The sequence below is a fragment of the Pelophylax lessonae genome (assembly GCF_965119305.1).
Source record: "Pelophylax lessonae genome assembly, chromosome: 9".
Classification (NCBI taxonomy): domain Eukaryota; kingdom Metazoa; phylum Chordata; class Amphibia; order Anura; family Ranidae; genus Pelophylax; species Pelophylax lessonae.
In genome coordinates this window covers 187,546,627-187,563,465 of record NC_138776.1, presented here as the reverse complement: position 1 = coordinate 187,563,465, position 16,839 = coordinate 187,546,627, and the positions used below count along the sequence as shown (strand labels likewise).

Sequence of the window (16,839 nt, the reverse complement as noted above, 5' to 3'; positions counted from 1 at the left end):
TTGCAGTTCTGCAACAGCTGGAGGACCACAGGTTGAGCACCCATGGTGTACGGTGTTAGTTCACCTTTTCATTTTTTCTCAAAAGGCAAACTAACACTTTTTATACAATATGTGTCTTAACCGGACACTTTGGCAGTATATCCGGTGCAGGTCTCTTTGTGCACACTACTGAAATCTAATATAATCAGTGACAAATATGTTCTTATTTAGGCTGCTTATTCTTTATGATACTGCACTCTTGGTGGAGGTATTTTAATGAGTAATCTCTTGATTACTGTCCTTGTATTCATCCCGTTTGCTTTGATGCTGTGCTTGAGCGTTGAGCGTTGTCTCAGCTGATTTTTATTTCTTTTTCTTGTCTTGCAGCTCTCCTCCAGTTGACTACATCGCTCCCTCCCTGTCTCCCCTGCTCATGCACATGCTCCCCCTGCAGTAAGATAAGGAATGAGACACTCGACTCAACACTGGCTGCTGAAGCTGATTGAAAGGAACCAGTGCTAAGCAGAGTAACGGATCAGCATCTTAGCATCTCACTAGCATTTTTACCAGCCTTTGTGCTCCGAGAGCGAGAGAGCTGCAAGCCCAGACCTGCTAAAGGTAGGGAAATGATAGCAGACACTTGTATGAGATGATCATGTATTTTCACTGGCTGGGTAGTACTAGCAAGCATTACAGCCAAAATCCTAATAGTACAGCATCTACTGTAACAATTCATTAGGCTTTACACACCAGGACCACCTGCAGAACCATCCTTGGTGACCTTGCTTGGGAATGGTGAATGGTAGGATACCTGTTGCCACTGGTTCTTAGGTTCTGATAGTTGTCCAGCTTATTATAGTAACCGCAAACTGTCTCTGTGAATTGAATTTCGCCATCCTAATCATAAAATCTGATTCAATAAAGCAGTGCAAAAAGAAAACCGTAAGGATGCGTTTAGATAACCATAACGACCAGTTATAAATCATCTCCTATCCAATCTAAACTAGAATCTGGTCGCTATAGGTTACTACATTGAGGACATCAATTATACTGGTTTTTCTGAATACGTATTATACTGTAATATAAGATACTTAACACTGCGGAATTCACAGTTATCATTTGTGTTTTATTATTGGATGAAATGATTGCATGTATTTATTATGAAGTCAGTCCTATAGGGTGCTTTTTTTTTAAGCTATTTATTTTATCTGTACTAATGGTGTCAGTCATACTTTATTATCCCTATACAGCAATCTGACAGCTGAAATTATCCTCGTTTTTCCCTATTTCCCATCTGTAACAATGTCCACCCTCTCACACTTGTAATGAGCATGTAACTGTCAATCAAGTGTAGTTACTAGGCAGCAAACTGCGTTGCAGAAGAAGAACAAATTCACTTTCTCTCTTAGGTTACAATAAATATTATCCTTTGACTTGGAATATATATAATGCGAAAGATATAAATATTTCCTATGGATGGTAAATACACAAAAAGTGATGAAAGAGAAAAAAAAAATGCATCATTTTATGTGCTACATCTGATTATGTTAAAGCTTTTTATGCATTGCCTGTATTCATGGTATTTATATGGATCAAATGTGGATCAGTCCTTGAATAAAAGTATATTTTATCAGTTATTACACCTTTTACAGTTTTTTTATTATCAAAGAGTAATTCCAATTTTGTTGAGAAAAAAAAAAACATTCCCCTCTGGATGCTCTATGTACATTACAAGGATTTCGACAAACTTTGTTGCAGATTCCTAACTTTTGTTAGGCCTCTTTCACACACTCCGTCCGTTGGACGGACTCCGTTTTTCTCAGCGGGGGATCTATCCGCCGATCCCCCGCTTAGCAGAAGGATGACAGCTTCCCTATACATCTCTATAGGGGAAATCGGATGGGAACGGACCGTTGGTCCGTTCTCATCCGATCCCATCCAATCCGATCTGCTGGACGGATGGAAAATAGGGTTTCCATCCGTCCAGATTTTACGGATTGGATCGAATGTCACCAAACATGTCTCCGCTGACATCCGATGCCCCATAGTGATGCATGGGGGGACCGTTCAGATCCGCCAAAAAAATGGACAGGCGGATCTGAACAGTCCATCTGTGTGAAAGAGCCCTAATTCTGAAGAAATCCCGTGTGATTCTGTGTGCCCATGTACAGAAGTAAGTCTAATAGGAGTGGTTTCATAATTATTAATCAGCTGCTGCAGCTGCATGGCTCTAATGACAAACATAGCAGGGCCTGCATCCATTTAGATGTGACTTCCTACTGGGAGTATCTCACATAAAAAATTGTTACAGGGGATGCCTTAAATCTGACTTGTATCTTAGCGCAGACTTCTGGGAAAATCAGTGAGCCAATCACACAAGCAGGAAATGACATATATGGGAGGAGTTCTGTACATATTCTGTGTACAGAACACTTCCAGGTAGCCATATTGTATTGCATTTCACAGAAGCTTCAGGTTGAAAAAGAAAGGTTATTTTTAATAACATTCACTTACAATATGACTTGAGTCGCAATTATATACACTATATTATTTATTTTATTTGCTATTTTTGATTTTTTACACTAAAGTTTAACTATTTCACAAACAATCAATATGATGCAACCAATTCACTCCACTGATGTCTTTAGCAGTACCATGTTGAGGACTCCACCTATCAGACAAATAATATTTAACATAGTTTGACATGTGGACTGATATATAAAACTTCAGTTGAAGGAAAAGTGTCTCTGTTCCCAATGACAACCATCAGAAACTTGCACTAGAAAAATCAAGATTGACATTTTAATTGGTGCTGCTGTTGGCAAACAATGCACTTTATTAACCACTTGCCTACAGTGCACTTTCACCCCCTTCCTGCCCAGACTGATTTTCAGCGCTCTCACACTTTGAATGACAATTACTCAGTCATGCAACACTGTACCCATAAAAAATCTGTGTCCTTTTTTTTCACACAAATAGAGTTTTCTTTTGATGGTATTTAATCACTACTGGGTTTTTTATTTTTTGTGCTATAAATAAAAAAAGACTGAAAATATTGTGAAAAAACACATTTTTCTTTGTTTCTGTCATAAAATTTAGCAAATTAGTAATTTTTCTTCACAAATTTTGGCCAAAATTTATACTGCTACTTATCTTTGGTAAAAATAACCCAAATAAGTGTATATTATTTGGTCTTTGTGAAAGTTATAGAGTCCACAAGCTATGGTGCTATTCATTGAAAATTGATCACACTTGATCACACCTAAAGTACTGAAGGCCTATCTCATTTCTTGAGACACTAAAAAGTCAGGAAAGTACAAATACCCCCCAAATTACCCCTTTTTGGAAAGTAGACATTCCAAGGTATTTAATAAGGGGCATGGTGAGTTTTTTGAAGTTGTAATTTTTTCCCACAACTCTTTGCAAAATGAAGTTTTTTTTTTTTTTTTTTACAAATTTACGTATTAACAGGTTATTTCTCTCACACAGCATATGTATACTTGCAACTACACCCCAAAACACATTCTACTACTCCTCCTGAGTATGGCGATACCACATGTGTGAGACTTTTTCACAGCCTAGCCACATACAGAGGCCTAACATCCAAGTAGCACCGTCCGGGATTCTAGGAGCACAAATTACACATATAATTTCCTGACAACCTATTGGACTTTTGAAGGCCCTGGAGCACCAGGACAATGGAAACTCCCATAAAATGACCCCATTTTGGAAAGCAAACAGCCAACGTATAATTTTTGAGGCATAATGAGTCTTTTGAACTTGTCATTTTTTTCCACAAGTTTTTGGAAACTGTGGAAAGAAAATGAAAACACATTTTTTTTACACAAAGCTGTCCATTTATGCAATATTTCTAAACACATAGCATGTACATAGCAAAAATTGCACCCCAAAATACATTCTGCTATTCCTCCTGAGTATGGCAATACCACATGTGTAACACTTTTACACAGCCTAGCCACATACAGACGCCTAACATCCAAGTAGCCCTTTTCACAAAGTTGTCCATTTATCCATTTTAAGACTGGGCCTATTTTTGACACTTGGTGTTTACAAGCTAAAATAATTTTTTTTGCTAGAAAACTACTTAGAACCCCCAAACATTATATATTTTTTTTAAGCAGAGACCCTATAGAATAAAATGGAGATTGTTGCAATATTTTTTATCACACCATATTTGCGCAGCAGTCTTCCAAATGCAATTTTTTTGAAAAAAATTCACTTTTTTGAACTAAAAAATAAGAAAACAGTAAATTTAGCCCAATTTTTTTCCATAATGTGAAAGATAATGTTACGCCGAGTAATTAGATACCCAACATGCCATGCTTCAAAATTGCGCATGCTCACAGAATGGCGCCAAACATTGGTACTTAAAAATCCCCATAGGCAACATTTTAAAAATTTCTGCAGGTTACCAGCTTAGAGTTACAGAGGAGGTCTAGGGCTCAAATTATTGCTCTCGCTCTAACGATCGTAGAGATACCTCACATGTATGGTTTGAACACCGTTTACATATGTGGGCGGGACTTGTGTATGAGTTTGCTTCTGCGCGCGAGCTAACGGGGACAGGGTGCTTTAATTTTTTTTTTTCCTATTTATTTTATTTATTATTTTTACACAGTTTAAAAAAAAAAATGTTTTGATCATTTTTATTCCTATTACAAGGAATGTAAACATCCCTTGTAATAGAAATAGGCATGACAGGTCCTCTTTATTGTGAGATCTGGGGTCAAAAAGACCTCACACCTCACAACTACACTAAAAAAGAAAAAAAAAAAAAAATTGTTGAAAAAGGAAAAAAAAAAAAAACGGCCCTTTAAACCGGTTGCTAGGCAACGACTTTTGACGTAGCTCCGGTCCTCCAAGACCATAGAGTCGAGTGAGGGCCATTTTGCCCTCACTCGACTTCCTGTCTCTGAGGATCCGGGATCGGGACTCTGACATCATCATATACAATGCAGGACCAGCAGTCCCGCATTGTAAGGGAGGACACCGAGGGCCCACTCACAACCCAGAGTATCGGAGTGAGAAGAGTGCTGGCTGCCAGTGGAGTAAGGAATAAGGTAAGTATAGTTGCTTTTTCTGTTGCCTCTAAATGAAACAAGCCATTGTAAGGGTATATTTTTTTTTTTTTTCCAGATATTCACTTTAAATGGGAATTTGAGAATTTTACTCCACTTCTGTTTGCACATGTTAAACCGGCTTCCACGTGTATTCTGCCAGTTGGGATTCCCTACAAGGTTTAACCAGGATGTATAATAGATATCGGGACATTGTATTTTATTTGATCCTTGGCTGCCCCTATAAATAAGGCATAAGAAAGGGATTATTTTGTAGTATTCACATAAACTATTCTTCAGAGAATTACAGGTTGGATAGGGAGAGCCTCTATGAACGATATAATAGAATACAAATAGAAGTGCAGGTAAAAAAATTTAAATAAAAAAAACTTTATTCAAACTGCCCTGTGATGCACTTTCTAAGTATGGGACATTTGTTTTATCTTTTTCAAAGATATTCCCTTTAAATGAGAATTTTACTCCATTGCTGTTTGCACATGTTAAAGCGGAGTTCCACTGGCTTTTCTGTTTATTAAAAGTCAGCAGTTACAAAAAGTATAGATGCTGACTTTTAATAAACACATACTCCCTTGTCCAGCGATGCGGCCAGGGGGAGCCTCAGTTCTCTTCATCTTCTCCGCGTGGCGCCGGAATCTCTAGTGTGGCTGTGACAGCTTGCGGCTTCACAGCCGGGTGCACACTGCGCATGCGCGAGTCGCGCTGCGCATCCTGAATGAAGTGACGTGTCCCAGAAGATTGCAGGGAGGGAGAGCGAAGGGGAGAGGAGAACTTCCGCCCGAGCCGCCTAGGCGGCCCAAGTGAAAGTGGGAGCCGGTACCTGTCAAAACTAGGTCCCCGCTCCCCTCCCAAAAAAAATGACATGCCAAATGTCGCATGTCAGGGGGTCAGGAGTCCTTAAAGCAGAAGTTCCACTTTTGAATGCAGCTCCGCTTTAAACCAGCTTTGAAATTTATTCTCCTAGTTGGGCTTCCCTGCAAGGATTAACTAAGATGTATAATGAATATCGAGACTTTGTTTATATTGCCCATTGGCTACCCTTATAAACAACGCCCAAGAAAGGGAATATTTTGTAGTATTCACATAAAAAACTATTTTTCTGAGAAGTACAGGTTGGATAGGTTGATACTCTATGAATGATATAATAGAATACAACAGAAGTGCAGGTAAAAAAATGTAAAAAAAACTTTATTCCATCTGCCCTGTGATGCAGTTTCTTAGTATGTGGTTAGGAGCACCTTGTACAAAATTCTGTCTCACATGCACTTTAAAACCTTTATTTATTATGAGTAACAGATACCACCAACATGTTTGAGAGCAAAGGCCTCACCTTCTTCAGGGCTAATATGTCAAGAACAAGAAAAAAGAAATGTATAATAAACTAAACTAGTAGGAATAATAGTAAATTACTTTTACTACTATTTTCGTTTATTATACATTTCTATTGTTCTTTACATGTTAGCCCTGAAGAAGGGGGAATCTTTTTCCCGAAACAAATTGGGTTTATGCGTTGCTCCTAACAAATAAAGTGAGACAGAACTTTGTATTAGGTGCTGCTGGGTGTAAACTTAGAAGTTACATGTGAAGTGGTTGGGGTATTTATTGTGTTCAGAAAGTGAGCAGCTGAGGTCTCAAATTGGATTACCACTAACTAGGATCCAGCCAAGAATACACAATATGTTGTTGTGTCTCCTGTGGTGCCATCATTGTGTTCTCCCTGCATGTATCACTGTATGGCTGTGTAGAGGCTTCCAGGAAGTGATCTCCATATGTCTTCCCCATGTTGCCAGATCTAAGACAACACAGATGGCAGAATGTAATCCTATTTCATTTTTTCCTCCATACCTTGGTGGGTCTCCCACTGGGCAGTAGATAGGGGTCCACACTGCATTAGGGGTTTGTGTGGGCAGGGCCGGCCTTGTTCAGGTGTTCAGGCACCCTGTGGGAGCTAATCCTGTGGCGCCCCCCACCGCACGCATTTTCTTGCACCTTTTTTGCACTTTATTTTACTTTTCTTTTTATGATCACTAATAACTTAGCCCTCCTTACATCAGAGACCCCCCCACCCAGAGCCCCCTTTACATCAGAGACCCCCCACACAAAGCCCCCCTTAATTTAGAGGCCCCCTACATCAGAGAGCCCTCCGCACACAGAGCCCCCCCTCACATCAGAGACCCCCCACACAAAGCCCCCCTCACTTCAGAGACCCCTCCACACAAAGCCCCCCTCACATCAGAGACCCCACACACAAAGCCCCACTTACATCAAAGACCCCCCACACACATCAGAGACCCCCCCACACAGAGACCCCCTCACATCATAGACCCCCACACAAAGCCCCCCTAAGATCAGAGACCCCCTACACACACACAAAGCCCCCCTCACATCAGAGACCCCTCACATCAGAGACCCACACTCAGAGCCCCCTTACATCAGAGACCCCCCACACAAAGCTCCCCTACACACACAAACTCCCCTCACATCAGAGACCCCCCACACAAAGCTCCCCTACACACATATAGCCCCCTTACATCAGAGAGCCCCCCACACAGAGAGCCCCCCTTACATCACAGACCCCCACGCAAAGCCCCCTTACATCAGACCCCCCCCCCCCGTGGAGCCCCCTACATCACAGACCCCCCACACAAAGCCCCCTTACATCAGAGCCCCCCCAAACACAGAGCCCCCCACATCAGAGAGCCCCCCTTACATCACAGACCCCCACACAAAGCCCCCTTACATCAGAGCCCCTCCACACACAGAGCCCCCCACATCAGAGAGCCCCCCTTACATCACAGACCCCCACACAAAGCTCCCTTACATCAGACCCCCCCATGGAGCCCCCCACATCAGAGAGCCCCCCCTTACATCATAAAGCCCCCTTACATCAGACCCCCCCATGGAGCCCCCCACATCAGAGAGCCCCCCTTACATCACAGACCCCCACACAAAGCCCCCTTACATCAGACCCCCATGGAGCCCCCCACATCAGAGAGCCCCCCCTTACATCACAAAGCCCCCTCACACAGAGCTCCCCACAAAAAGCCCCCCTCCTTACATTTTTTAAAGGAGAGAGTCCTCACTTACCTTCCGCTCTCTGCAGCTTTTTTTTTCTTTAAACTTCCCGCCCACACATCCCCGGGAGTGTGGGCCGGCGGGAGGAGGAGGAGAAGGGGCGGGGCGAGGAGGAGCTGACGATCTCTCCTCTGGCGTCAGTGCAGGGAGGGAGGAGAGATCGTCAGCGTGGAAGGATCGGAGCGGAGGCTGAGCTGTGTGTGATACACAGCTCGCCTCACTGCATCAGAAGGGTGACCGAGGCACAGCGGGAGGTAAGCGGCGGCGGCGGCCTGTGTTAACCCTGTCCAGGCCGCGGTCGCCGCTCACCTCCCGCTGTGCGGCCTGAATCACCTGGTCTTCTGCGAGCTGTGATGGCCGCACGGCGCCCTTGTTGCCCATGGCGCCCTGTGCGGCCGCACGGCTCGCACACCCCAAAGGCCGGCCCTGTGTGTGGGGGGAGAAGGATGGAAAGGTGGGAACCCAAACAGGGAATTTATAACAAATGAAAACATTTACTTTAAAGCCCAATTCTGGGCAACTTAAAAACTATCCCTTGCAGGTTATTTTTCATTTATTTTTTTATCTAAGGGAACAAAACAAGAAGATGAGCAATTTCAGGGTGGAGGAACTTGACTGGCCTGCACACAGTCCAGACCTCAACCCGATAGAACACCTTTGGGATAAACTAAAGCACAGACTGTGAGCCAGGCCTTCTTTCCAACATCAGTGCCTAACCTCACAAATGGGATTCTGGAAGAATGGTCAAACATTCCCATAGACACCCCTAAACCTTGTGGACAGCCTTCCCACAAGAGATGAAGCTGTTATAGCTGCAAAGGGTGGGCCAACTCAATATTGAACCCTATGGACTAAGACTGGGAAGCCATTAAAGTTTATGTGCGTGTAAAGGCAGGTGTCCCAATACTTTTGGTAATATAGTGTATAACTGTTTCTCTTCTCCCCCAGACAAAAAAAGCTATTAACCCCCTGCAGTGCGGATACATAATCACTCTTTTTTTAAATTTCCTGAAGTTACTTTGTCATTATTCCTGTTATAAAGCAATGCTGAGCTGTATGGAGTGACTTTACAGTGCATGTGTTTGCTAAGTGTTGCAAGATGATTCTTTTCTCACGGAAAATGCTTACTTTACTGTGTTATGGATGAGACCAGTATGAAAAAATAACCATTTTGTTTTAATTGTAATTAGCAAAGTATGGTAATAGTAAAATATGCACGATTATTCCCGGAAACGTCTGAAAACCGGATGTGTATAATTTAATCCATATTTGTATCAAATTTATTTGTCTTTTCTTATGTTCATTTTGGCTTTACTGTAATATTTCTGGATTCACAGGGTGACACTAAATTATATGGCAATGATACTAAAAAATGGTAATATTGACCCTATTTGAGGCCCCGACCAGTGCTGGCGTCAGTATTTTTACTGCCAGCCAGTAAAAAATGGGCACTTATGTCCTGCCAGTAAATGGCAGTGACAGGAAAAGGTTGCCAGTAAAAAATATGGCTGTGACGCTTAGCATGCAGAGTTCCTGGTCCAGGGCCGGCCGAGACCATCTGAGTGCCTACTACAGTGTGTTTCGGCAATGCCCTCGGTGGGGGGCAGGTCAGGCGGAGGTGGTGCCTGAGCATGCCCTATGATTTCATGGTGCAAAGGAGCTCTCTATGGGGGAATCGGATAAGAACGGTCTGCCTGTCCATTCTCATCCGATCCAATCGGATGGAAAATGTGGTTTCTATCCGTCCGGATTTGATGGACAGGATTGGATCGGATGTCAGCGGACATGTCTCCGCTGACATCCGCTGCCCCATAGAGGTGCATGGGGCATCCGTTCAGATCCGCCTGAAAAACTGACAGGCAGAACTGAACGGACCGTATGAGTGAAAGGGGCCTAAAGGTTCTTTCTCATGGGCTTCATTAGTTCAGCTAGGAAAAATAAATGTAAATGATTCAGGTTACATCAGTCTTTATCAGTTTGTACTGTATGTCTTCACTCTAGTTCAGCTTACATCAGTTTGCAACATCTGTGTTCAGTTTACATCACTGTTTATGTCCAAAAAAACGGAAAAGGATGCAGACCTTTCTGTTTTGTTCTGCAGACATAAACTGACTCAGATGTAAACGGTTGTATGTCCGTATGACTGTTTAGATCCGCCTGGCTATAGACATATATTGTGGTTTAAGCTCCGTACACACGCACAGATTGTTGGCCGTAAATTGTCAGCCAACGTCCGATCGGCCGATTGTAGGCTTGTTAGTATGATGCTTCCAACAACCAACTGTGACTTTTCGGCTGAAAAAATCTAGTGTGCATGCTATAAAATTTTTGTTGGCCAACAACAGAACGGCCGATTGTTCCTCAGTCAGTACAGATTTCGGCAGACAAAAATCAGATGAGCAAGACTGGGCATGCTCAGAGAAGAAAAAACACACGGAAAGTCAACCATCACATGAAATCACTTCTGAAGTTGGTTTTTGTTGGCCAACAAAAGTCCAGTGCAAGTCTAGAGCACATTTCAACCAACAAACAACACTGGACAAAAGACGGCCGATCGGTCGGCCAACAATCTGTGCGTGTGTACGGGGCTTTAGTCTGGATCTGTTTGAAAAACTAACAGATGGTTCTCGAAATCCAGACTGAATGCCTATATGAAAAGGTCCCTAAAGCTGCAGTTTTGCATGATATGGCAATCTTGCAGAATCCTGGTTTATGCTGAATTTTGATTTGTATAATCCCGTGAGCACCTATGTGTGAAGAAGATGTGTTGATGCTGCTTGCACTGATCACTCCCCTTTAAGGTAAGTGCTGAAGTGGAAATTATATATAAAAGTGCTGCGCATTCAATTACTGCTATGAAAAATCAAATGTGTAATATTGTGATGATGCATGAATATCAAATATGAACTAAGTATGTGTTAAATCTGTATTATGTGTTGAATAAAATAAATCTTTAGTGAACCATTCAGAAATAATTGCAAATGAATATCAAAATAGCTGTAAAATGATGACGTGCAGAGATGGAACTGTAATACAGCTTCACTCTATTAGCAATATAAAATATTATAATGATATCATGCTCTAATATCAAGTAGATAAACAAAAAAGTTCAAAATGTGTGGCTTAAGTCCGTAATTATTGTGAATTCCAATCACCAGTGATATTACCTACTGACTGGGAACTCACACTCCGGAGTAGATCATCCAGGGCTAGGCAGTGAATGTCCAGGCTGGATACTGATTAAAGCACATACCTTTAAATAACGGGAGCCACAAGAGGGAAGGAAAATCACCATATTAACTGCTCCACAGCATTGCAGCCACGGATCATCTATTCAAGTGTTAATAGCACATTGGTGATTGGAATTCACCATAATTACAGACTTAAGGCTGGCCATACACTATACAATTTTCCTATTCAATTTCCTTTAGATTTACCTTCAACTATGTAGTGCAAGGGCCTGCCTAATTGCATACAAATTGAAAGTGTTTAGGTTTGACCTCATATTATATGGTTTTGGTAAATCTAAAGGAAAGTTGAACAAGAAAATTGTATAGTGTATGGCCAGCCTAAGACACACATATTGAACTTTTTTGTTTATCTACTTGATATTAGAGCACGATATCATTAGGCCCCTTTAAAGAGGTTGTAAACCCATACAACTTTTTTTTTTGCAACCCTGTAAGAGAAACACATAATGAGCTAGTATGCATTGCATACTAGCTCATTATGAAATACTTACCTTAGAACGAGCCCCCGCCGTGCCGCCCCCTTACCTGTATGACGGGCGACATGTCCAGTCGCCCGTTTTCCGGGATCGCGGCATCTGGCCATCTGATTGGCCGGAGCCGCGGTGACGTCACTCCCGCGCACGCGTGCGGGAGCCGACAGTCACGGCACGGGGCTCTGAAGAAACGGCACTAGCGGCCGTTCCTTCAGAGCGCATGCGCCAGTGACGTCACTGGCTGCATGTAAGGTAAATATCTCCTAAACGGTACATGTTTAGGAGATATTTACAGTACCTATAGGTAAGCCTTATCATAGGCTTACCTATAGGTACAAGTGTCAGAGGAAGGTTTACTTCCTTTTTCACACAGGGAGTCCGTTCAGATCCAAAAAGAAAATTGTGATGCTGAGCACCTTGCTCCTGCGCTCAGAATCAGGTTCTCAGGCTGCCTCTATCCCGGAACTCCCACTTGGCATCCACTATGGCTAAGCCTTGCTGCCCTCTACGACCGGGGTGGTCGACAAAACACTGCAAACATAAACAAAGAAAAGGGCGCACCAGCCTAGCGCATTATCCTCAGTGGGCTTTTATTAAAGAAGTGTTAAAAATTAGCTACTCACAAACAGTCCGTTCAGATCCGCCTGTCCGTTTTTCAGGCGGATCTGAATGGATGCACCATGCATCTCTATGGGGCATCGGATGTCAGCGGAGACATGTCCGCTGACATCCGATCCGATCCTGTCCGTCAAATCTGGACGGATGGAAACCCTATTTTCCATCCATCTTGCGGATCGGATCAGATGAGAACGGACAGACGGTCCATTCTCATCCGATTCCCCCATAGAGATGCATGGGGACAGAGCTGCAATCCTCCTGCTCAGCCCCGCTGAGATAAACGGAGTCTATCTGACAGACCGGACTGTGTGAAAGGGGCATTATAATATTTTATATTGCTAATAGAGTGAACCTGTATTACAGTTCCATCTCTGCACATCATCATTTTACAGTTATTTGGATATTCATTTGCAATTATTTTTGAATGGTTCACTAAAGATTTATTTTATTCAACACATAATACAAATTTAACACATACTTAGTTTATATTTGGTATTTATGCATCAGTCTTTCTTGTCCCAATATTACACATTTGTTTTTTCATAGCAGTCATTGAATGCGCAGCTCTTTTATATATAATTTATGCTGAATTTTGAACACATAAATATACACTACAAATAGTATGACAAATAAACTGAATATATCAAATAAACTACAGTAACCAACTAAAGTGTGTATGTGTAAAGAGAAAGTACTATCTCTATTATTTTCTATACGCTATGGATCAGGAATCGGTGAATCCCCCCTCTACACTCAAAAGGACGGCCTAATATTTACATGTTTCTCTATATAAATGTAATTCTAGCATCTAACATTTTTTTTTGCTGCTTAGCTCACCTGTTGATTCAGCCAGCATTCCTCCCAAGGGCTGACAATGTTTCAAAAATTCCAACAGCATTGTTACCTTCTCCTCCAGCAAGTCCTCCACAGATGACAATGCTGCGTAGGCATGCCAGCACTTATTCTCATGCCACTGCATTGGCACACTGGATAGAAAGCACTAGCAGTGCCTACAGCATTCACTACTGCCAGCTCTGCCCCTGTTATGTGTTAAATTACATCTGTCTGGTGCTAAAAGTTGAAGAAGAAAGAAAGCAGTTATATGACCACATGAAAGAAAGAAAATTAATAAAAAGGTATTTCTAGGCAGAAAAAAATTAAATTATATATATATATAGTATATACACTATATAGTCCATTAACACATGGATGAGTGAGTTGGGGGCGAATGAACTTGACTGACCTCAACCCAAAAGAAAACCTTTGAGATGATTTAGAAGGGAGACTGTGGGCCAGGCCTTCTCGTCCAACATCAGTGCCTGACCTCACAAATGCACTTCTGGAAGAATGGTCAAACATTCCCATAGACACACTCCTAAACCTTGTGGGCAGCATTCCCAGAAGAGTTGAATCTGTTATGGCTGCAAAGGGTGGGCCAACTCAATATTGAACCCTACAGACTAATGCCCCGTACACACGTGCAGATTATCTGAGGACTTTTGTCTGTAGACTTACCAAAACCATATAATATGAGGTCAAACCTAAACACTTTCAATTTGTATGCAATCCGGCAGGCCCTTGCACTACATAGAAAAGGTAAATCTGAAGACAAAAGTCTTCAGATAATCTGCACGTGTGTACGGGGCATTAGACTGGGATGCCATTAAAGTTTATGTGCGTGTAAAAGCAGGTGTCCCAATACTTGGTAATATAGTGTATTATATATATATATATACAGTCAGTATATACAGTAGACATATCTAGTGTACAGGACGATAGGGATGGGTCTTGGATGGAAGGTATGTGTCCCCTTTGTTTGGGTTGTGGTTCCTTTGAGGGGATGACAAATAGATGTATGACATACTCCTGATTTCTCACATATGCAGGGTGAGGGGTCCAGGATGATTCAACAAAAGGGGAAAACTCACTTGCTCTCACCCCAGGCTTGTTAAAGTGGTTGTAAATTCAGAAGGTTTTTTTATCTTAATGCATTCTATGCATTAGGATAAAAAGCCTTCTGTATGCAGCAGCCCCTCTAATACTCACCTGAGGTCCACCTACACCGATTAACCCTAACTTTATGACCACCCACCTAATATTGAGTATGGCACCCTTTTGCTGAAACAGCCCTGACCCACTGAGGCAGGGACACCAAAGTAACATCCACATAAATGGCAGGACCCAAGGTTTCCCAGCAGAACATTGCCCAAGGCATCACACTGTCTCTGCCAACTTGCCTTCTTATACCACATCTTGGTGCCATATCTTCTCCAGGTAATGGACGCACACGCACCCAGCCATCCACATGATGTAAAAGAAAACATGATTCATTAGACCAGGCCACCTTCCTCCATTGCTCCGTTGTCCAGTTCAGATGTTCATGGGTCCATTGTAGAAGCTTTTTCCTGTGGACATGGGTCACCATGGGCTTCACAGCCCCATACACAACCAACTGAGATACCCCTTTTTTTCTGATTTCACCACATCAACTTCATGGCCAATGTGTTAATTTGCTGCCTAATATATTCCACCAATTTTCAGATGCCATTGTAACGAAATATTCCCTTTACCTGTCAGTGGTCATAATGTTATGGCAGATCGGTGTAGATCCAGCGATGTTGCATAAGAGACTTGGCTGTCCGGGACTCCCCTTCTTATTGGCTGAGGCAGCAGCACAGTGCAATTGGCTCCTGCTGCTGTCATTAAAAGTCAGTAAGCTAATGAGGAGAGAAAGGGGACCGGGCCAGGTCACAGCTCCATGTCTGAATGGACAGAGGGAGCTGCGGCTCGGCTTGGGTGCCCCCATAGCAAGCTTCTTGCTGTGGGGGCACTCAACAGGAGGGAGGGGCCAGGAGTACCAGAAGATGAGGATCTGAGCTGCTCTGTGCAAAACCCAACTGCACAGAGGAGGAAAGTATACCATGTTTGTTATTTTTAATGAAAAAATATGAGACTCTAGAATCACTTTAAGTCCCTACATGGGACCCAGAAAATTGGTGGATTGGTTAGATTTTGGATAGGAAAGAACCTCCAACCCTGACTACAGGTACTGTGGTCTTGGAGAGGTTAACCCACTTATGAGAGAGGACTAAAGATGGCAGGGAGCAGTCAGAAGGTGTTTATAAAGTGTGATGTGGAACCGGACAGACTTGTGTGGAAGAGCTGGAGGCTGATGGTTGTGGTAACCTTTTTCTATGCACCTCCCGAAGCAGGCGGGGACATTAAAGCCCTGTTAAGGGACAAGTTTCACTGGCAGTAAGCCAAAGTTTTTTTTTGATCCTGAGTTATGGACTGTTTGTGTTTTGTTTGCTGAAAGAACGCTTTTTTTGTTTGCTTATTTTGAAAAATAAAGGACACTTTGCTTTTACAAAGTCCCCTGGCTGGTGATCCAAATTCACAGAGTATCACAAAATATATAGAAAATTGTGAAAAATTAGGAAGTGCAGTTGATACACAAAACGTTTCTCACTATGTCCTCTTGCTTTGCCATGTTTTGAGAAGGTCTATTGCATTTATGAAAAATCCTTCACATGATCCTCTTCAGATGGCTGTATTTTGTCTCAGACTTCCAGAATATATACTCAAAGGAGAAGAAGAAAATTGCAACAGTGTAACTCTGTTTATTTGATAAAAGATCTCATAAAAACAGACAGATTGCTCACAAATCATGAGTGCACCAAGCATTCGTGTACTGTGCGCTACACGATTCTGCTTATTTTTAAAGCTGAACTGCAGAGCACAAAGGAATTTAACTTTCTATTCATTAATAAAACATTAAAGCTGAACTCGGGGGAACTAAAAAATTACCCCTCACCTAAATGTTTGTTTTTCCATAGGATACATACAGAGGCGTAACTAGAACCTTCAGGGCCCCGACGCAAGAAACCATGAAGGGCCCCCCAGACCCCTGGCCGGGGCCCTTACCTTCAAGCCCGGGGCTCTTCCCACTAATCCTGGGGCTCTTTACTCTCATTGCATGGCCTTTTATTACGGTCCCGCAGCAGGATCCTTTCACAAGTTCTGCAGTGGGCCCCCTTCCTGCAATCTTGGGGCCTCCCCACACTGGTGAAATGCCAGGGCCCGGTTGCAAGTGTGACCTTTGAGATCCTAGAAGTTCACCCACTGGTTTGCTACCGGGCCCCCTGGCGCATGGGGCCCGGTAGAGATTGCAACCCCTGCAACCCCTGTAGTTACGCCCCTGGATACATAGATAAAGGACCTTTACTTAACTTATTCCTCGCTCCCCCAGCAGTCAGTGCTCACTCCAGGTTGTGGGCGGACCCTACACATCCTCACTGATTTTGTACCCTAAGCAATAAAGAGCAAGTATCCTCCTTGCAAAGCAGT

At 42.7% G+C, this 16,839-nt stretch overlaps 1 protein-coding gene across 2 annotated transcripts in view; it reads left to right on the top strand.

Moving 5' to 3' along the window:
- The first annotated feature begins 410 nt into the window (after positions 1-410).
- The window catches only part of RASGEF1A (RasGEF domain family member 1A), a 565,812-nt gene continuing 549,383 nt past the window's right edge, over positions 411-16,839 (top strand). Inside the window, exon 1 of one of the 2 annotated variants that reach the window (XM_082267364.1) lies at positions 411-597. The gene's annotated coding sequence lies outside the window, so the exon portion shown is untranslated. The remainder of the gene's footprint in view (positions 598-16,839) is intronic. The other variant, XM_082267363.1, reaches the window with a different exon arrangement.